Source organism: Notothenia rossii (assembly GCF_949606895.1).
Source record: "Notothenia rossii genome assembly, chromosome: 9".
Classification (NCBI taxonomy): Eukaryota; Metazoa; Chordata; class Actinopteri; order Perciformes; family Nototheniidae; genus Notothenia; species Notothenia rossii.
This window is the reverse complement of record NC_136907.1, coordinates 21,236,734-21,260,220: the sequence shown is the minus strand read 5'-3', so window position 1 is coordinate 21,260,220 and position 23,487 is coordinate 21,236,734. Positions and strand designations below refer to the sequence as shown.

At 42.4% G+C, this 23,487-nt stretch overlaps 1 protein-coding gene across 1 annotated transcript in view; it reads left to right on the top strand.

Moving 5' to 3' along the window:
- auts2a (activator of transcription and developmental regulator AUTS2 a) overlaps positions 1-23,487 on the top strand; it is a 281,667-nt gene that overhangs the window by 180,627 nt on the left and 77,553 nt on the right.

The following is a 23,487-nucleotide window of genomic DNA, read 5'->3' as shown; positions in this document are numbered from 1 at the left end:
TGACACCCTCCATCAGGAGGGTAAGACACAAAAAGAAATTTCTCAAAGAGCAAGCTGTTCACAGAGTGCAGTTTCAAAGCACATCCACAAAAAGTCTGTTGGAAGGGGGAAATGTGGCAGGAAACGCTGCACAACCAAGAGAGATGACCGCAGCCTTAACAGCATTGTGAAGAAGAGTCGCTTCCAGAATTTGGGGGAGCTTCAAAGACAGTGGACTGAAGCTGGAGTCCAGGTATCAAAAGTCACTGTTCACAGACGTGTCCGGGAAATGGGCTACAATAGCCGTATTCCCATGGTCAAGCCACTTCTGAACTCAAGACAACGGAAGAGGCGTCTGACTTGGGCTAAGGAAAAGAAGCACTGGACAGTTGCACAGTGGTCCAAAGTCCTCTTTTCAGACGAAAGCAAGTTTTGTATTTCATTTGGAAGTCAAGGCGCCAGAGTCTGGAGAAAGGCTGGAGAGGAGCAAAATCCAAGTTGCTTGAAATCCAGTGTGAAGTTCCCACAGTCAGCGATGGTTTGGGGAGCCATGTCAGCTGTTGGTGTTGGTCCACTGTGTTTCATCAAGCCCAGAGTAAATGCAGCTGTGTACCAAGAGATTTTAGAGCACTACATGCTTCCGTCTGCTGAAAAGCTCTATGGAGATGAGGAATTCATTTTCCAGCATGATCTGGCACCTGCCCACAGTGCCAAAACCACCAGTAACTGGTGTACTGACCATGGCATTACTGTCCTCGATTGGCCTGCAAATTCCCCTGACCTGAACCCCATAGAGAATATGTGGGGTATTGTGAAGAAGAAGCTGAAAGACACCAGACCCAACAATGCTAATGAGCTAAAGGCCGCTATTGAAGCATCCTGGGCATCCATAACACCTCAGCAATGCCACAGGCTGATTGCCTCCATGCCACGCCGCATTGATGCAGTAATCCGTGCAAAAGGATTCCCAACCAAGTACTGAGTGCATTAATGGACATTTTCAAATGTTTGATTGTGTTTTGCTGTTATAAATCCTTTTTTTTTACTTGGTCTGAGGAACTATTCTAATTTTTTGAGATAGGATTTTTGAGTTTTCTTAAGCTGTATGCCATAATCAGCAATATTAAAATAATAAAAGGCTTGCAATATTTCAGTTGATTTGTAATGAATCCAGAATGTATGACATTTTTGTTTTTTTAATTGCATTACAGAAAATAAAGAACTTTATCACAATATTCTAATTTTCTGAGACAGTCCTGTATATATATATATATACACATATAATAATTTATTAAAGGTCCCATGTCATGGCCATTTCTACTGATCGTATTTCCATTGTTGAGGTCTACTAGAATAGATTTAAATTGTGCAATTTTCCAAACTCACATTGCTGTGAGGAGCGGACAGGTTTCCAGGTCGGCGATACAGCGAGAACAAGCAAAACTCATCCTGAGTTCACACAAACACTCACAGCCGAAGTAAAAACAATAAGTGTGGCTTGATATTGAGTAAGAAAAAGGTTTATAACGCTGTGAGAATGGGTCTGCGGAGAGCGTTTCTCAGCCATCCCAACTCGTCTATTACCAGTGTTTACCAGCCAAGGGATCCTGGTGTGTGAGGTGCTCCGCGGATTGGTCCATTTGGGCCAATCTGGTCATTTGTTGTTGATTTGGGTGTTCACACGCCACAGAACCCAGGAAGCAAACAATGGAAAATGAGAAATCTCCAACGAGGCGTTTTGGGGCAGCATAGACAGGTCTTTTCTTTGTTAGAAGTGTACTTTGAGGGTTTTGACTCTGCTGACCGTTTACATGCATAAAAACCTTCATAACACACAAGGGGACGGGTAATAATCGAAAAAGCCTGACATGGGCCCTTTAAGGGCTGAGAATGTAATGTAATTAGAATTAAACATCCTGTTAATAAGTATGAGAAAGCCTTAATTAGCTGTGCATTAATTATAAATGACTTAATGATGTGAAAAATCTAAATCGAACTGTTCTGGGTTTTTAGGATTTAGATCACATTTAAATGAGACTGCTGTGACAGCTTGGGTACACGCTTTATCTTTGCCTAAACTCTATACCCTATATCAAAGTATTAAGTAGAGTGTTTGTGTTAGTATATCATTATCCACAATATATATCCCTCTATTTATTATTTGACCTTTCTGCCCGTCTGTTCCTCGAGACACACTCTTCCTAAGAATTACACGTTCCCTTTATTGCTAATAACACCTCCTACTATCAAGATATATAGCTTGTTCCTTTGATGTAATACCGTCGCATATTCGCTTTAAGGTTAATCATTCTGTTTAAAAAAAAATGTATAACAATTTTACCAGAAAAAAATCTATAATGCAGGGAAACACAATATGTCACAGACAACCAAGTTCTACAGGTTAAAAGTGTTATTTCAATAGAAGCAATCAGATCAGTTTCTATGTTGGACCAGCAAAGGTTTTGCTTCAGGGTGGCGTTTGGGCACAATCATAAAAAGAGTTTTCTTGCACTCTTGAGCATGATCTGTGCAGGAAATGTGTCTGCATAAGGCTGATGGTGGCCTCTGGGGACGGTTATAGTGTCACATATGGTATATTGGTATGTGTTAACTCTTCACTGTAAAAACACACTCCCATTTTTACAAACACTTGTTATTGCTTAACCCTTTAGTTTATGGAAGTGGGGTCTTAATTTGTGTCTATTTTTGTATGCTTCATTATTCATTATTCTCAACAGTCTCTTTAAGATGTGGAGTTCAGCCTGATTCACCCAAGTACGTTTTATGTCCACTAAAACATCATGGCGTAAGGTATACCTACATGGTTGCCACATTTGGTCAATATTTTATAGATTATAATAGACACTAAGTGCTTGTATGTTTTTTGTATATTCACAGCTTCTCCATTACCAATTTCAAGGTAATAACAGTTTAGACCTACCTCATAGATTCAAAGAGCAGCCATATAATCCAATGACTTCCAACGAGAGATCGAGATCCACTCTAATGATTTAGTAATGCCATTTGCTTGTGGTATTTAGACTGTGCAGCAAATTGAGTCATTACTCAGTGTTGTCGATTTAAATTGCTCCTGTCTCGGTGGCAATTCCTTTTTGTTCCAGGAAGAGAAGGAGAGAGAGCATGGTTAGCTGTATTCCCCCAAGTGACTGTATTAATTCAGCCTGGCTCACGTTACGCTCCTGATGAACAGCGCCGAGTACACCTTCCTGTCATTGATTAATTGTGTGTTAAAGTAACAGAGGAGTGAATTAGTAAATAGGGGACCCCTATGACAGGGACTGACTCATGTGTTCTTCCTCAATGTGAGGGAGTAATTGGAGCTCCCGCTCAACATTTTTTCTCCCTCCGCAGTCGACGTCACCTCTGCCACTATCTGCACCTGCCAGGTGCTGGGCACGCATACGCTCACTGCCACTGTTGTCATTGGCATTCTGTGGGCGAAACGGTCTACTTTACAGAAGGAAGGGGGAGAGCAGAGTCGCTTTAATGGGTCAAATGTATTCAGATGAGGACAAACGTGGCTTATTTAGTTTCCCTTCAAAAGCAGGAAATGGAAAAAGTGTTCCCAGGAGAAATCATGTTCTGCCTAGTGTAGGCCTCTGCCTTGTCGGTGGGAGCTGCCAGCCTCTGATAAGAGACAGCTATTCGCATCTCAGTGTGTGCACACAATCCTGCTCGTGTGTTCGTGTGTGGAAACTGTCAGAGCGTTTGCTCATTATAAAGTGACCTGTAGGACGGGCCCTCTCCAACATGACATGTTAATGACATAGTGGGAGACAGGTAGGAGGCAGGCTCACTGCAGTCACTCATCACACAACACTGGTATTATTAGCTCTATACGCGTTATCATTAGCATCTCTGCTTAGGCCCCCATTAGCAAGTAAAGGCTCTACCTTACCTTGCCAGAATCAAGCATCCAATCAGAGCTCAGATAGTGACAACGGAAACACTAAGTGTCGTCAATTTAACAGAAACACTTGCATGCATGTTAAATATATACTTAATAATTTCATGTTGCCTACAGTGTGTCTAAATGCATATCTACACATGTCTGGTCCCTAATCTACACAACAACCCACAATAAAGTCATGCATTTGTGCTGACTACTTAGAGCTCCTTTCATTACTTACTGTATATCACGGAGGTCATGTTTTCAGCTCGGTTTATCAGATGATTTTTCAAAAGAATTACTCTCCCACTCGTCATAAAACTTGGTTTTAGGCTGTAGCGTGGGCTTAGGAAGAACCCAGTGCATTTTTGGAGTGGTTCCAAGTCACAGAGTGGATAACCAAATGATGGTTCTTGCTATTTAACATTGCAAGATAAAGCATTTATTTGCTGCCATAATGTGGTTTTTCAATATTCGAGAAAGTTAGTTCTTGACCGGTAAAATGTGACTTCAATTTGGAATCAAAAACTTGGATAACAGTGTATTGATTAAACACCAGTAGCAATACATACAAGACATATTATATATACATACAGTTGCAAGAAAAAGTATGTGAACCCTTTGGAACTACCTGGATTTCTGCATAAATTATTCATAAAATGTGTTCTGATCTTCATCGAAGTCACAACAATAGACAAACAAAGTCTGCTTAAGCTAAAACCACACAAACAATTATATGTTTTTATGTTTTTATTGAACACACCATGTAAACATTCACAGTGCAGGGTGGAAAAAGTATGTGAACCCTTGGATTTAATAACTGGCTGACCCTCCTTTGGCAGCAATAACCTCAACCAAACGTTTCCTATAGTTGCATATCAGACCTGCACAACGGTCAGGAGGAATTTTGGATCATCCCTCTTTACAAAGCTGATTTTGAATCGCTCTCTTGAGGTCATGCCACAGCATCTCAATTGGGTTGAGGTCAGGACTCTGACTGGGCCACTCCAGAAGGCGTATTTTCTTCTGTTGAAGCCATTCTGTTGTTGATTTACTTCTGTGATTTGGCTCGTTGTCCTGTTGCATCACCCATCTTCTGTTGAGCTTCAATTGGTGGACAGATGGCCTTAAGTTCTCCAGCAAAATGTCTTGACAAACTTGAGAATTCATTTTTCCGTCGATGATGGCAATCTGTCCAGGCCCTGAGGCAGCAAAGCAGCTCCAAACCATGATGCTCCCTCCACCATACTTCACAGTTGGGATGAGGTTTTGATGTTGGTATGCTGTGCATTTTTTTCTCCACACATAGCGTTGTGTGTTCCTTCCAAACAACTCAACTTTGGTTTCATCTGTCCACAGAATATTTTGCCAGTAGTGCTGTGGAACATCCAGGTGCTCTTTTGCAAACTTCAAACGTGCAGCAATGTTTTTTCTGGACAGCAGTGGCTTCCTCCATTTTATGACCAACTTATGCAGAAATCCAGGTAATTCCAAAGGGTTCACATACTTTTTCTTGCAACTGTATATATCTCCTGGCATTTTAAGAGTCAGAATTGATTGGTGGAAGTATGCTCCAAATACTTCTCAAAGCTTCTGCTGGCGAGGATTGTTTGTCTGTCGCTGCCGTGTTGCATTGGGAGCAGCTTGTTTCTAGTTACAATGCTCCAGTTTAATGGCAGAAAACACACTAAAAAAGCACTCAATAGCCTCAAATGTCTTTCATGCGCACCCACCAAAGTCCCAATGCCTTGTTTCATGGAGTAGTTAGGACCAACAGGTTTTCTACCATCTGAGAGCTTTTAGGGGGGCTGTGCAACATCCCCTTATACTCAAGATGGTGTATGATCACGAGCTCTAAATACTTCACAAATCAACCCTGCCTCTTTAAGTTTATGTTTTTCTTTGCATAAATATATGCAGTGAAACATTTGTCTTCTCTGATTCTAATCTTACAGTGGCAAATGTCTGTGCCTAGTCTTAGTCACCATTGTGAAATTGTCAAGGCTCGGCACTCACTCTGTCTGGACTTGCTTAATGCTTAAGTGATTTTTTGATAGTAAGTGGCACCTTGAAACTGCCAGTCAAACAGTTTAGTGTGAATATCTGCTAGTGCTCAAGTGCTTTCTGCAGTTAACTGTTCATCAGCGGTGTTACTTAGCCTTTTTGTGAAGACTCCAAGCTGTAATGTGCATGACTTTATCACTCTTGTCGCTTTTTTATTCCTCTCCCCCTTGCCGCTGGGCTTTCTTTTATAGAGACCACACCTTTCCTAAGTGTTATTTACTCGCTCTATCAGCAGCCACAAGCTGCAAATGCCATTTGAAAATGCTTTGCGTCTTATTAATGTCCATGCAATGGTGTGCTGTAATTTGCTGTGCTTTGCTCTTATTGGAGGCGAGGGATCTAAATGGGTGCTTTAAAGCAGCCAAGAGAACCTGTTTGTCCTTGACATAAAATAAAGATCTGAACTGGTAATATATTTGCTGTTTCTCTTCCTTTATTGTTTCGCTGTGTTTGCCCTCAGGCAATTACAGCAGCAGAGTCGAGTTTCTCAATCACTCAGCAGCACTGTACATAAAACCATTTTATACCCCCCCTCCCAACCCTTCATCTCTCCTCCGCAGTGGGAAGGATGAGTAATAAAAAGGAGAGCAACTTGTCAGCGTTAAAAGATTATGTGTTTTGCCCCCTCCAAAGGAAGAGAGTAGTGTTTACAGGCTTGAGTGGGTGCTCGCCAGGCCGAGGCTGAGGCTGATTGCACTAGAGTACCCTGTCAGCCAGTGATTTGTCATGTACTTTATCATCCTTGTCACTCTGCAGAGCGTTGTCATAGGTAACGTTCCCGCCCGCCCCCTCCCCCTTCCGTTCTTCGTACCCAGTCAGTGTAGGAAATTTGTATTTACTTTGGGGGAGTGTAATTTGTTCCTCATGGATAATATGACCCTTAGCGGAGCCGGATCACGGGTTAGTTGAAGTGATATTTTCCGGTAATGGTAGTCGTACATCATGGCTGTCAGGCCGGGTTAGGAGGCGAGCACATTACAGCTCCATTTTAGCACTGCAGGCATCTGGGATTATTTTCCATAACCAAGTATGACATGACTGCTCTGCGGAGTGCATTACATTTTTACTAGCTTTTTTCCCTCCCCCGGCAACTTCTGTGGCTTTTCCCCGGGTCTGGGTCTCGAGGCTGCCACAGTGATGGATACCCCCAAAGTCCCAGGAGCCCTGGCCAAGGTTAGCGGGTGTCACAGACCTACACCGCTACCCTCCATCCAATAACCGGCAAATCCCTGCTCCCTCTGAGGCGCGTGCACTCAGACCACTGCAGCCGACCCAGAGCCTGCACTCCCCACACACACACACACACACACACACACACACACACACACACACACACACACACACACGCACACGCACACGCACACGCACACAAATTCAAAGCAAAGGCACAAACATGTTAAATAGGAAAAGTACAAACAGGAGCATACACCAGGGGTTTGTGTCCTGATTCAGTGTCACCAAAGAAGGAAAGACCAGAGATCGATGGATATAGGACACTTAAAACAGAAAGTGTAAAACCAGCCCACTTTTACTTCCATGAATAAAGATCATCTTACACATGGCTGTACTCGTGATGTTAAACAGCATGACGCTCCAAAGCTGTTGATTGCTTTGCTTTGCTATTCTTTCCCACTCTCCACTTTTTCTCCCCCCTATCTGATTCCTCTCTCCTTGGCAGCAAGGTCAGCAGTGAAAATGCCACCTCTTGCCATTGACAAATGGTCCTCCCCCTGCCTGATAATCAGGAGGGTCTCAGAGGTGGACGAGCAGGCGGAGCTCATTAGGGTGCCACAGATGAGAAATTAATGTGGAGATTCCAGGCCTGGCAGAGAGCCACACTGATGGGTCCTGGGTGGGGAGGTTGGGACGTGGGGAGGGGAGGGGGTGTAGTTGGGGGTGGGTGGGTGGATGAACCCTGTCTGATGGATGACCAGGTCATCAGGCAGCAACACTCCCTAGACACTCCCACACATACACAAACATACATACTCCCACAATCCTGTCCTCCCCCCGTCTACTCCCCTTCGCCTCCCCCCTCTCACAACCCACATTGTAGTGCGACTCATGCTGCCCCCCCCTCCCCCACCCAGCAGCACAGTAATGACACTTCAGAGAGTAAGGCCACAGGAGAAAATGTCAGAGAAGAGACTATTCCCCCTTTGAATGACACGCTGGTTATTAATTGGAAACGGCCTAATTGACATATATTTCTATAAACAGGGGTGCACATAACTGGTACGCGGGTACGCATGCGTGGCAACAATCTGAAATGCGTACCGTCACTTGTGTGACAAAGCGCATTTGCGTACCAACGTACTTGTGAAGCTTTTCCAGAATGCGGTTAGATCACCGAGCGACAGTCGGTCTCCGTGCGCACAGACAGGGCTCCTGTTAACGTTGGTCTGTACAACGTAATTGTGCCAAAACTATGCCAACCGGCTACGGAGGGAAACTCCCCCCCCTTCACTGGAGAACTGCGCTAAAACAGCTGATCACAACGTTCACACTCTTTAGTCACGAAGTACTCCACGGCCCCCCCCCTCGTAGACTTTCCTGAAGTACTCCACTAGCACGGGAGCAAACTCCAACTTGCAACCCCTCATTGTCCCAGCAGGTAATTCCTCACACTGTCCATGGAAACACCCCTAACCTCAGATGTGGACAGTGATCAACAAGTCATGGCTGCTGTGTTTGTACCAACCATTTTGCGTTTCAAGCTTTGTTGTACATAATGGTTAATTAGAAAGGAAAAATAAAAGAAAGGCCCTTCTGTATCTCCAGATGTGGACTGTTTCCCTTCCCAGCTTCCCTTTCTGACCCTCTTTATATCCCAGTATCAACACATCTCATAATAAGAACAATGATCAATGTTTGTACTAATTTTCAGCATTCAGTTGACAAATAAATGTGGAAACCGTAGCTAACTAGCCCTAAGCTAACTAGTTAAATATTGTCATGGTACAACCAATTCCGATTACTTGGCTACAACCATCAGCACCAACAATTGTTTTTCTTTGATGTAGGAACCTTCCAATTTCCCACCCTAAACTCACTTTTTACCAAACTGTTTACAATTGGCATTCAATCTGCATGCAGGAGCCTTCTGATAAGGTGTTGACAGTTTACAAAAGCATGCTGAAGCCCTGTATTTATTAAATGTTAATATGAGACCTTTAGCAGGTGGCTCAGGAATAAATTCTAACTCAGGTGTCATAAATATGTTGATCTGTCAAATATTTGTTGAATGGTCGAAAGAAGCCAAGTTATTAAGGTTGCGGTTGAAATATTTGGACCCAAGCTGATTACATTCACACAGCAGTGCTGTGAATATTTTTTTGATAAAAGTGCAGACCCTCAAATATGTATTCAAAAGGATGTGGAATGCAATCTAAAAAAGATTGCATCTACAAAAAGCATTGCTATTGCTTTTGAGATTATCTTCTGAGACTTCATAATAGCTTTCCGCACAACAGTTTTGATGTTGAGACACAGGATTGCAGAAGGTTGATTCTTACCTTGAGACGTGATAGTATACAAGCCCTAATGTGTTACCCTCTAGAGTGCTCAAACACACCATTCATTTATGGCCAACAATAAAAGGTAATGCACGCGTTTGAATAGGACAAGGTTGCCAAGTCCTTGAAATTGAATGGGGGGAAAACAGTCGCAGCAGTGAATCATGCTTCAATGGCAATGATTCAATTCCCAGCACAAGCTGAGAACACAGGGAATGGAAAATAATTCAATCAGCAACAAAAAACATAAATGCTGTTTGACTGAGATGCTCACTCCCATGAAAAAAAAATCCATTTCCATCTTTCCTGACCTGGAAAATGAAAATGTCTCAAGCTAATTGTGTACATATCAGAGACTTGATTAGATGGGTCACATACAGAGAGGCTTTGACGTGGAAACAAAACTACAGTTAAAGAAATGTTGGTCCGAAGTGAGAGTATAATGTGGCAGATTCTTTCCATTATAGAAGTTCTGCACACATGATATAACAATTAGCAGCAAGACTGTTTTATCAATAGAATATAGAATGAATGGCATATTATTCCTAGCCATCTGTTAAGCACACCATTAGCTCCACAAATTGAAATAATGTCACTAATGTTGTTTTAGCAGCACAGCTAAAATTGGCCTCAGCGCTAAGCCAAAAATAACAGCCATCTTGCCAAAGATGTTGAGTTAAACTACATTTCATGCATTTTTTATATAATTGACGTATGCTATAATGAACTTACTCCATGTGGTGCCATTTGTCAGGTGTGAAGACAGAATCAAAACCTAGGGCTGCTGGGTAGAGGCACTGTGTATGTAGAACCCTCTGGGTCATGTTAGGCCGGTGGATTTGTGGCCGATCAAGAGTGAGCAGCGCCCCGGCTCCTCGGGTGTCTGTCCTCATCTATATTTATGAGGCAGTGTTGCCAGTTACCGGTCTTTAATAATGCATGTAGTAAGACCTTAAGTTCAAACCAGTGTCTCTGGAAACAGGCCGCTTATGAAAAAAAATGGTTGTTGTTATGCAGAGCGCCTATTGCAGCGCCTATTTCTTTTCTCACACACTCTCTTCAGCCCTCACTGTCTCTCGATCTGCCCTCTCTGCCTGCTGAGAGTGAGTTCTCCGACACGCCAAGGTTAAACTTTCTCGCTGTGCTCGGCGGATGTCAGTCAAGGCCCGGCTCACCTGCACATAAGCCCCCCCAGCAACTGGGCCAGTGACTCTCACACAAACCTCTGCACTCTCATTGCCCTTTTGTCAAGCCAATGATTTCTGTAGGCAACTTGCTTCAGAATTGACTGGCTCCTGGCTCTCTCCACAGTTGCCTCAGCTCACCCACAGAAAATATCTATCCCTGCAGCCACGGCAGGTTTTCTCTATCTGCACTTTGTTAGATGGCAAAAGCAAAACCAGTGCCCTCGACACAAACACTGTAAACGATCCCAAATGAACAGTGTTGCTGGCAGTTATTCAGTCTTTTTGGCATATAATGTAATACATACATCGTTTACAAAAAATTTAGTCAAAAATCTCTCCCTCAAAATATTTGTGACTTAGTTTAGTACTTAGTAAACGTGCATTTCATTCATTTGAGTGATTTTCTGTTTTGGTTTCAGTGTGTACTTTTACCGACGCAAGTTATCATTAATAGTCGATTGATTAGTGTCCCATCTTTTAGTTGTTTGTGAGGTAATCCCCGGGAATTTTATTGTGCAACAACTCAAATAAAACAACATGAAGGTATTGTGAAAACTGGCTCACTGACTTCACGACCTAATCAACTTTTGGATTGTGTAAATAGTCCTCTGAGGATTGTTTGGTTAGACATCTTTCTTGTTGTGGACATAAAATAGATTATTATACACCACAAAAATGTAAAATAACTTCTGTATATCTTTAATCGTCTGTCGCGTAAGCCTCCAGAGGTGGTGAGTCACTGTAGAAAAGAATCCTAAATGAGGAAAATGGAGAACTGGCTTGTCAAAATAACGGCGCTGTCCCAGCATGCATGGCGGCAGCAACAAACAATCCTAATGACATCAGGGGCTCTTCGAAAGGGGCTGTGGGCTCCTGGGCTCAGGCCGGTCCCCTTCCCCCCCCCCCCACATCCTTCCCTTACAACCACCAGCACCACCACACTGCTTGTTAGAGGCAGTGTAATTAGGTGACTGAGCTTGTTGCAAGTAGCCCAGGTCACAGAGGCATGTCCAACCCTTGTCCTGATTGCTCCTTGGGGAATTATTGACAAAACACAAGGAGCATTGCATGTTGGGCTCTAATTATGTGTACAAGACATAGACGGCCCCGGGGAAATTAAATGAAATTCCCCAGCTTGATGGGTCCTCCACACTCATGGGATCCATTCTGTTTCTTATTAAGCTCAGCCATTGTCTGGCTTTATGAGGCTGCAGTGTGGAGCTAGGCACCAGCTAAATGCTTTTAAGTGTCTCTCCTTTCACAACGGCATTACGTCAATGACTCATGGTGGAAAATCGCCTGTCTATCGAGATCTTCACTGAAAAGAGTGTAAGCAATAAAGCTAATAAATAAATTTAGCTAATACTCACTAATATTGTAAATATAGGGTGTGAAATGGAACACCTGCATGGTGTTCAATGTGTAAACAGTTTCTTGTCACTGCAGCTTTGTCCGAACACATCCAAACACCTCTGCTCTAATTCCCCCGGCCCACATGCTGGACAGGAATTGATAGTCTCCTGCTTGTGCAAATGAAGTGATAAGGGGTCTCACCCAGATTACACAAGCCCTAAGTGGCGCTGAGAAAGCTTATGGAGATGAATGAATTCATGAGGCCGCCTGACAGATTCTTAAGAAGCAATGTAATAAGGGATAAATCAAACGGCTACCATTTTGCCTCTGCATGATTTCAAATTAAAGCAGAGGGAGACGGCAGACCTCCCGGGAACGGGTGAACTTAACTATAGAACTGTGGCTGACCCTTATGTATATTTCTCTATCATTAGAAGGCCCTAATGACTAATGTACAAAAAGGCTGCATAAGCAGTAAATACTCCATTCCTTTTGATTCAGCCCAGTTGGGTGCTAGCTGCCTTTGAATTTCCAGACTGTGGGGGCAGCGCCAATGCTAGAGGTCTGCTCACGGATCATTCTTTACTCTATTCATTATTTAGCATATTATGTTGTAAGATGATGGATCATCCTGGACTATTATTGAAAAATATGTGATTTTGTTAAAATAGCTGTAGCTGTGCCTTGCTATTACGCAGAATATGTAAGTCATGGTTAATACAAGAAAGCAACTTTTAACACCGGACATCAAATGGACCACACCAGATGATAGGTCTTTGTAATGTCCGATTGAGCCTATTTTTGAATAGCACTGCTCTTTCTCCAGAGAATTCACGTTGAGCTGGTGGGCATGTTGATGACGTTTCAATCACAGCAGGGTGAAACCTGACAAACAGACATCCAAGGGTGAAAAAGAAGGGTCATAAGCATGAAAACGCCCCTAACAAAAATATGTTTAAAACTAAAGGAAAGGTATTAGACTTGGTTGTTTAAAAAAAACGGCCATTGTACTGTTAGCTGGTTAGTAAAAACCAAGAACAAAGTGAGTATCATACAGGCATGTGTCATGGCTAATATTCGCATGTGCTGAGAATCATACCACGGCTCCAGCAAGCAGCACACAATTAGGTCAGATGTTCCCCTACAATACTCTGGAGAACAATGTTGCCCACCGTGATTGGTGGCCAACATTTGTGCAAGCAGACACTGAAACGTCAGGCAAACACAAGCCTTTATGAGACCAGAATCATACATAAAAATGTCAGTTCAACTCATTCATATGACCCGCAACACAACAACACATAGCTCCCTGGTCAATTAAGCATGGGCAGAGCGAGCATCCTATCAACCCATTCCACCCAGTCTCACATGCCCCATGACTATGCAGACAGCCAGCTCACTAGTACAGTCAGCACACACACTTGGAAAATATTACCAAGACCAGCATTGGGAGAATAATTGGCAGAAGATGCAGATGTGCTGGCTGCCATGATCCCAGGCCAAAGAAAAGAATGTGATGTGTTACGAATGGCAAGTAGAGGTGAGTCATACTGACAGTCCTGGCCATAATGATATTTCAGCTTGGCACTGCTACACAACCAGGGGAGGGAGACGGAAAGATTGTGAGGGTGAAAACTAATGCGAGGATAGAATTTGTTGTGAGCTGTTACTCAACTGCATTGGTAATGTTACAAGTCCCAGCCTTAACCCTGATTTCATGATGATAATAAATGCTAGATGCTACTCTACCCTTCCTTTTTTTAATCCACCACCATATCTTCAAACACAATGTCTCATGACAAACAAACTATGCTAGGCATACAGTTCCAAATAACAAAACAAAAATACATGTGCCCTTTGGGTGGTGAGATAGCTCATTACCTATGAGCGACCTTCCATCTGCACTCATGGCTGCTCTGGGAGCCATTATGATTATGATGAAAATCTCACAAGCCATTACTGGGAGACAGCACAGGGCTCACTGCAGACACACTAATGGACTCATTTGTAATTGGGAGAGAGGGAAATGACTCTGTGAGCTAGCAGTGGCTTTGTTTGATGGAGTATGGAGGAGCGCATACTCGATATGATAAATGAAACAGGGTTAGTTGTCTATGTGAACTAAACTGCCGTGCTTCCCTGATCACTGCACATATTCACAGACACAAACACAATACTTTCTGCTTTGTGTCCAGCAGTGACTATTTTGATGTGGGATGGGCTTTATAGTTTGACCATCAATCTTTGAGAACCACAGGACCTGTAGGAAGAGTTGTTAAGTGATACAACTTTTGTTTTTCAAATGTACTGCTTTATGTTGGATGAAAGACACATTCTTAAATCTTTAGAAGCAAAATTAACGCAAAATGTTATTAAGCCCTGACAATAGCAAGTAGAGGCCACTGAAACATTGAATTGCACCGCTGTACAACTGGTTGTTATTTTTTCTGGCAATTTATCTGCGCCTGTACATGAAATCCATATTGATCCACTCTCACTGTTCACGGAGAGACTGTTAAGCATTCTTCAGCCCGTAACGTATCTATTTTTCTCAGTTTAACTCAGCAACATCTGGGAAGTAAAGTGCTGAGGTTCATTTCCTATTTCTGATTAGTTTATTTAACTGAGATTTCCTTGTTTTCTATTTGCATTGTTCCCATAGTGTTGTTGCACACTTTGATTATGATTTAATGGTTAAATCCAATTCCAGAAGGATTAGAAAAACCATTGTGGTCAAATATTAGCTCAGCATGTGTTTACAACAATAACAATACATGCTTAAAAAGCTAATTATTTTTTGTATCTCTTTTCAAATTGGTACTGGACTTATAATAAAGTATGCCGGGAAATTATTTTAGCAAAGCATTTTGAGAAAAGTCCACACAAATGATGAGATGTTGTTTTGAATCAATGTATTTAAATGGACACTATAAAGAAAAAACACCTATAGATTAATGAAAGGAACGCTGTTTAGTTTTTGTAAAGGGGGAGGCCTTAGACAGACTATTAAACTACTTTTTAAAATAAAATGCAATACAAACAACCTAACAACAGATGACCTTAGCCATAAGCAACATCTGTCAGATATGACAACAAATTATGTTTGGTCAATATATTGCTTTGTTGTTAGTTGTCAAGGTGTTGATGATATTTCACCCACCTTTCTGGTTCAATATTTCAAACTAATGTTTAATAAAAGAAAAATGTCAGGCAATTTCTCCCTTCCACCTCAGTATGAAAAGCGGACAGGTGAGCTGCTACATAATGCATTCGTTTCTGCATGGTGTGCTCTCCGTGCTGTCCACACCTTACACATTAAACCAGCAGAACATTTAACCACATGTTTATTCAAGGAAGCTCCCTCAGCAGGTGCCTGACAAGGACCAATCCAACAGAGATACAGGAAGGAGGTTGTTGGGGGGTGGGGGGCTAATAAGACTGCCCTGACCTGGGTGATTTATAGATTCATTTATGTGCTTGTTTAGGAACCTGATCTGCATTATTCATGTCCACTGAGGACATTAGCTGGTTAACCCCTGCTCAGGTTAGGGCACATTATTTTAATGGCCATTGCGAGGGCAGGCCTCTCAGCCCCATTGTCAGAGGGAGAGGAGGAGGGAGGAAGAGGGAGAGCATAGCTCATTTATTCTAACCAAACAGCTATCTACCATACACAGAGAACAGGTGGGGCAACAACATTATTATTCAATTATGTCTGTCAACGGTAAACAGCGCTTTAAAGCTCACAAGAGAAGGATAATTGGTAGCCAAATGCCTGGCGACATTTGACTGCCACACTTTCCATTATTTATGTTGCACAACGCCTGTCATGCATATGGTGCGACCGCAGCATCCCCATGTTTTTCTGCGTGTGTAATTACTATTCCTGTCTGTTATGATGCTGCCTTGTAGCTATAAAATCGACCGACCAGTTTTGACATGAGTCCACATGTGTCACTGTCGCTGTAGATTGATGTGACAGTTATTAGCGACACACCAGTCTCCTTACATGAGGCTGTCACAGGAAACAAATCTATAGGATCACAGAATCCATTTCATTTTGATGTTGTACACCTTTCGGCTCTATTTGCCGCTGGTCCAATTTTTTTTTCATTTTTTAAACGGTATCTTTATAAAAATTTTAAACAATCTAATTAAAATGTTTGGAACACTAAGCGTATAGCATTGAATGTCCTGCCGTGCTGTGGTCATGGTTTATCACCTAATTTACAAAATACAAATATTACTGCCATAAGGGACTAGGAGGGTTATCCTGTAGTATTTGTGAAGGATCTTTCTACTATGTATCATAGTATTACTTCACTGTTATAAATGACACACATACACCACATGCATGTACACCCCAGTTTAAGAAGATATGATAGTTTTCCCTCCATCTCCCTGGTGAGGGTGATCCAGCTCCTTCTGAGCTTTTTCTCTCCTCTCTGGGGAGAATGCCATCATGCATAAAGTGAGACGTGGCGAGCGGCAGCAGCATATGTCTGCCGCGGTGGATGTGCCGCTGACAGGCCGGGCTTATCTGTCTGTGCAGCTCTTCAGTACAAGCGTGATTACTGCTGACAGCTCCGACTGCTGATAAAAGTGGGAACATTAAAGAAAACAGAAGAGCTGCGAAGTCGACGCACCAGTCTTTCTTCTCATCAAGCCTCCACCCGCTTCCTCCCCTTCCCAGACACCACCTCCACTAGCACTCCAGCAGCTCCCTCTATTCCTCGCCTTCCCAGCACCCCATGCCAGGGTGTCAAAGCTGTCGAGAGCGGGAAGTGACATCACAAGATTTTGTCAGCAGTCTCGAGGCTCATCATGTCAGCGGCAGCCTGTCTTGTGTCAGGCTTCCCCCAGGCAAGCTGTGATCCAGCCCTCGTCTCTGCACATGAAGACTCATTGCCGAGGAGGGGAGGGAAGAAGGGAGAGAAAAAATTAACAGAATGTTTTTCCATCTTGTTAACTGACAGCATCGTTTGTTAGAGCGATGTCTCAGCAAGCGAAGTACGTGGAAGGCGTTCAGATTGGCAGAGGAAAGGCTTGGCAAGTGAAAGCATGGTGAATAATTGAGTTGGGATGAGGTGTCAGAGCTACCGCGTTGTTTTTGCGTGGGTTTCCAGAAAGCGTTTGAGGTGTGATAGGAGAACAAGTGTGGAAAAATGGTGTGATTAAAAAGCTGCGAAGATCACAGGCCATCGTTTTCTTGGGCTGGTCAGAATATTTGTGTTTGTATGTCTGTATATATTTGCATGCTTGATAATTACTTTGAACATCCATGTTGAAGACAATGGAACAAAAACGGTGCCTTGTTTCTTCCAGAACTACTTTCTATACTGCCAGAGTGAGACACCGCTTCACGAGTCATGGAAAATCTGCTCTATCTCCTGAGTAAATCTCCATCTCACAGATCTGGCCCTCTGTCAGCTCATTTGGACAGAGAGAGGGGCTGCCTCGGCAAAGAATGCTTTTGATTCTCTTTTCATTTATTTGAACTGATCTGCCGTGATTAAGAGCTCCGTGTCTCATTATTCTCTTTTGGAGAAGAGCGGGGCATTGCCTTTTGCCAAAATATTTGAATGATTAGAGCCCAGGCACAGGGCATGCCAAAGCGACGGGAAGCATTCACTCTGCTTATTAGATTCACTTAAATGCTGTTGTAAATCATCGCTGCCAGTGCATGCTGCCAGGCCCAGGCTTCAGTTCGAGAAGCTTCCGCTGCCAATGCCAGAGCACAGTGTAGAGCCACTAGAGGCAGCCAAGGCTTTTTTTCTGAGCTGCTGTTTGTTTTACCTCGGCCTCATTATACAGCAAGATGCTTGTTTGACCAGTTTTGGATTCATTCCCCAGTTGGAAATGCAATTAATCAAGCAGCTGTGAGACATGGGTGAGTTGGAGAAAGCTGATCCTGTTGAACCACGAGACAGCAGCTGGACTGGATTTCTGCAGTCATTTCTTAAAACTAAAGTAATGCTGACTTCAACTTTAAGGCACAAAAAAGTTTATTAGTACCAGGACAATGTTGTTGAATGGAGCCAGATCTCTCATTTAAGAACAAATTGTAGTGTTTAATGTGAATGTGGCCGTCGATGATGTAGCCCCGAGACTGAATGGGCGCGATTAGCACTGGTGTCAAACTTAAGTGTCCGTGTATTGTTCTGGTAAATGTAAGATTGCAGAGTGACAGAAAAGAGAACACAATGGCAACTTGCTGAGCACTCAAGGAAAAATACTGGCTTTGGTCTTTCAAATTACCCCAGGAAGCTCAATCAGGCCTTCAATTCTGGCACATTGTCAAGAAGCAAATGCAACAAATCAGAACATATTGTTCCTCCGGGGGCGTAATAAGAGCCTTTCAGCCCTGAGCTCCACTGCTCTCTCATGCCCTCCTGCTGACGAACTGACTCCATCACTTTCTTATTTATATTAACCCAGTCAGCGTCTGTCATGAGAAGCCATCTGTAGAGAAATGGCTTCCCTGCCTGTCATTGTCTTTCTTCACAAATAACATGAAGGATGTGTCTGTCTGCTGAGTAACAGGTCAGCATTTGAGGATAGGAGAAACAAGACGGGGATTTCCTCAGTCGTGAATGGCCTATAAACACTCACCACTGGCTTTGGCTCCAGCGCAGCTTGCTTTTACGATAAATGCTGTGGTGCAAAGGAGGACAGATGAGGATCATGAGGTGTGACTGGGGCTGGGAGGTGGGGGTAGAAGAGGAGGGGAAGGGGACAGGCAATTTAACTGTGGCTGTGACTCTGGAGGAGGGGGGAGATGTATGGCGCCCAGCCAGCAGAGCAGTGGAAAACAGTGGTCCAGAGTAATGATCCACAGCCTGATCGTTATGGCCCCCACAGAAAGGATGGGCACAAGGCACAGTTCCCTGGAAATCAATTCCCAGGAAGCGCATGAGTAATAGCTGTAAATCATGGCGATATGGAAGGATGGATGGAATGCACTAGGGATGAAAGGAAAAGGTGGAGGAGACTGGGTAGACAGGGAGCTTTCTTGGGTGGATAGATAGTGCATGAAGGGGGAACTCTTTCCATCATAAACCCTGAAGGCAAAATAACTTGTGCACCCTGCCCCCCAGCAAAAGCAAACCAATGATGTAGCTGTTCCAGCCTCTTGCCCCTCAGCCACCCCTCCGCCTGATGGCTCCATCGCAGGTTGAGGCTGAGGTTAAGAAAAGTGTTCTCAAACTGATTTATATCCCTCAGAAGAGCCCCATCAATCCTAATATGAAACTAATGAAATCATTGGGTGTTCAGGGGAGAAGTGTAGGCAAGCGTGCAGGCATTTTAGAATGTGTGTGTGTTTGTGGCGGCGGGGGGTAGAAGTCAGTTGAGAAACTTATCATGATAAAGAAGGCATTGATCAAGGGAAGTCCAATGATGACAAATGCCTCAGCTCTTGAGATAAACAATCTAAAGCAACATTAATGTGATACAGTTCTGTCAGCCAGCGTGTCTTCAAGGCTGCCTTCAATAAGAGCCGCTGCCTCACACCTTGGTCCAACGGTTTCACTTTAATTTAAGTAAAGTCAACTCAATCCAAAACTTTGTGAACACTTTATTGCATGAACAGAAATGTTCATGTTATTCAACTTAGCTGGTTTTAAATCTATTTAAGACCATACGTATACATCAGCTATATAAACATGTCAGTACATTAAAATGTATGTACTTTAATCTAAAAAAACGTTGTTAAAATAAACTGTAGTCCGATAACTATGAACATAGTTTGGAAACATACAGTAAACATAGGGGAATGGTGGAAGTATTATCCAAATTGTCCATTGTTAACGTGTTAATGTCAACTTAACATGCTTCCACTAAGTTTTACTGTGCACACATTATTAAAACAATTTTTGGGTCCATTCACTTTTTAATGTACCTCCAAATTAAAACGGTTTCCTTATTGTTTTTGGGCAATTACAATGCTATAATAGATGAAGGCAATCATGTCCTAAACTACAAAATATAAGACTCATGGTTTAACATGGTATGTGATTGAGGTATCGTATCGTGCCATGCACTTGTTCAGAATCTTTGTGAATAGGCAGTAACAGTAAATATGTTGACCGGTGTGGACTGATACAGAACACACTGCAGAAAGAAAAAGAAATACTGTGTTACAATAATAATTAATCAGGCCATAACTTAACGTGTCATCTCCTCCTGCCTGTAAGCTGAGGCTCCTGCTGCATTTCAGATGGTGTTCGAACCGTATCAGTTTCAGCAATACAAAATGAAACCATCCCTTTTCCTATTTTTTTTTCCTCCCACCGCCAGTCTCTTCACTTCATTATGCAGGCAGCCTGACACTATTTGACAGAATGTGCTATCTGCAACCCCCAGCTGCAGCAGTCCCCCTCTCACTATCGTTGCATCGGTGGCAGCTTAACCCCACTGCTGCCTGCCACAGTGAAGCAGGCAGGAAATGATGATGATGATGCCGCTGTCTGAAGAGAGAGTGTGAGGGAAAAAGATAGACCCGAAGCACCTAGCTATGTGGATATTGGTGTTTGGGCATCACAAGTGTTTTGCTGTGTGGCAGGGTTTTGGCACAGGTACAATCTGCGGAATAACTCACAATATTACATAAAATAATTAGCTTGAAAGATTTGACATTTAATGGATGTAAGTTTTATATGGCTGAAGTTAATATGGCAGTGTGTAACACTGTGTACATACCAATACATTGACAACACACAAATCCCTGCCTGTTAAGCATTCTAATTGACTTTTAAGAGCGCTAACAGCATTAGCTACAACAACAGTTTCTGGCATAAAAATCAAACAGACCCTTCACCCGATCTTTCTCCACACTACATAAACGTACATATTACTTACTGCATTGGTACTGACTTGAAGGTACATATACAGAATCCTCCAAAATAAACATAACTCTGATGGAGTCGTGGTTTACATAGTGCTTTCTAAACAGTAGGCACAGCTGAGTATACAGTATCTAGGCTGAATTTATCAGCATTTTGTCTCTCACAAACAAATACTTGTAACAAGATAGCATCCAGTTCAGTCTCTAGAGAGCTGTAAATGAGCTTAATGAAGAAACAAACAAACAGCTTTAAGGGTGAGCCTCAGAAAGCTTGAGCTCTGGGATGCATAGCATATCTAATTATAGGTTAATGTTGGTGCAGGCTTATGTATCTGGGTTATCCTCCGCTCCAGATAATTAAATGTGTACATGTACAGTAGCATTAGCCACAATGTCAACAAAGGGCTTGCTCGCATCAGGCATCTGTAACTTATATTGCTTCTGACCTTTTATGTCATATAGGAGCATATTGTAAAGTCACTGTATTTAAACATCAGATTTATATTGCAAGGGAGATATTGTGCTGCAGATCCTGAACAAATAGCTAATTAGATAACATGTATCTGCTAATAATAAACATATTTCTAATTATTCATGATGTCGAAACATAGGTCCCAGCTGGTGCATTAAGGTAGTAGCATATAAATATGGTTTGAGATTAGCCAGTGACAGGTCTTCATTCCCTGGACTTCTCTGGTCTGTCTCTCCCTATGAGTGTTAACTGTCAGGTGTTGAGAGCCAAACTGCCATTGAAGTTTTTTTTCCATCCTGTCTGCCTTTGATTTCTTTTCCCAGAGGTGTTTATAAAAGCAGCTCGATTGTTAGTGACAATCAGCCGCTCTGGCCCTTTTGAGCAGAAGGTTTGATTTAATCGCGAGGCTGTCATTTATTATTCCGGAGCGGCAGCCGCCCCTGTGAGGCCTGCGCCTGATCAGGCGCCTCGGAGCTGTCCCCATCTCACTCTTTTCCCTTTCCCCCCGTTATGTCTAAATCCTCAATACAAATCGCAGTGTTTCAGCTCTCCCAGTGGGGCCTATTACTGCCTGTGGGGCATTAAAGATCATTAATAGTGCTGTCAGAGAAAGAGAGGGAGAAAGGCAGTGAAGACGGGGGAGTGCGGGGAGCAGCAGTGAGTTGCTTAGCTGCTCATAAATGGAAAATTAATACATCTGCTTCATTAATGCTGCCTCGTGTTTGATGTTTGTTAGCTGGCAACTCTAATGATGTAGGTTTGAGCCGACGGGGCGCTTGACTAAATTTGATTTCTCCAATTAAGTAGTCAGGCTTTTTCTCTTTTGGGAAAATGGTTGGAAAGGAAAACTGCTGCGTATTTATGGACTCCAAACCTTCAGTTTTGTGGTTCCTGCTCTTTTTCCCTCCCTGTTTTTTCCTCTATTTCTCTCACTCCTCTGTCAGCAGCTGATTGCACGACACGTTCATCAGCAATGGCCTGCGCTAAGTTGTTTACTGTTCACTAATCAAGGGGAAATGCTTTAATCAGTGCCTGCAACTTTTTTAATCATTAACATCAGCAAACAGTGTATCTTAATTGATATATAGTGCAAGGTGATAAACAATGTAGTGACTGCTTTTCGTCTTTTTGTTTGCTTAGTTGTGTTCTCTGTATTTTATATGTCTGTGTTATGTGTAATAATGTGTAACGTTGCTGCCTTCTTGGCCAGGTCAGCATTGTAAATGAGATTTTATCTCAATGCTTTTTATCTGCTTAAATAAAAATAAAAGTGATGATAGGCAGTCTTAAGTGCAAATGATGAAATTAACACTATCAAGGTTCTAGATAAGAGCAACTGCATCTTAATCGCAGCCTTGGATAACGAACACGCAGGAAACATAAAAGCCTCTGAAAGCTTTTTCTTATGAATTCCATCCGGCTGTACTTAAAACAATATTAATTACAGCCTACACATTTTTATTTTATTTTGAACCACATTTAAGATAATTCTTTGATGTATTTGGAAATGTTGTTCAGACCATGAAAAAAGCCTAAAAATATGTTACATATCTGATTATTGTTTACCCACTTATTTGGCACACTGTGGATGTTACACAACTCACGACTCGAATGATGAACAAACGGATTGTCCAATTGTTGATCATTAGCTGTAGGGGACAGTCACACAAAGCACACACTGCCCTCGTACATAGCTCATAATTACTCTTTATTTACACATGGAATATCTGCTGATGGGAGAGGAGATACCAACCTCCCAGCATTCCTATTAGTGACCTTGTTTACATGTGGTTAATTCTGTAAAAGATAATGGTACAGTCAACCGATTAATCTTCACTTCTGCCTTCAAGCAGAAGCATATACAAATGCACTGTAATAACTAGCATAATTTAAACAAACTGAGAAATAATAAAAATAACCTCAGTTTACCAGTCCTCAGAAGAATTGTCTGGAAAATAACCTAATTTCATGCATGCTAGAGCCCAAAATTGAAGTTGTGGGGAGGTAAAAGATATAGATATCTGTGTTGGGCCCACTTTTATCTGCCTTAGATACCAGCTACGCTCTAAAAATGCTTTAAATAATAATAAGGGCATTTATTTTGAGTGAATGTCTGCTTAGCATTTTTAGATATTTAAAGATAAATAATGCATAAAAAATTT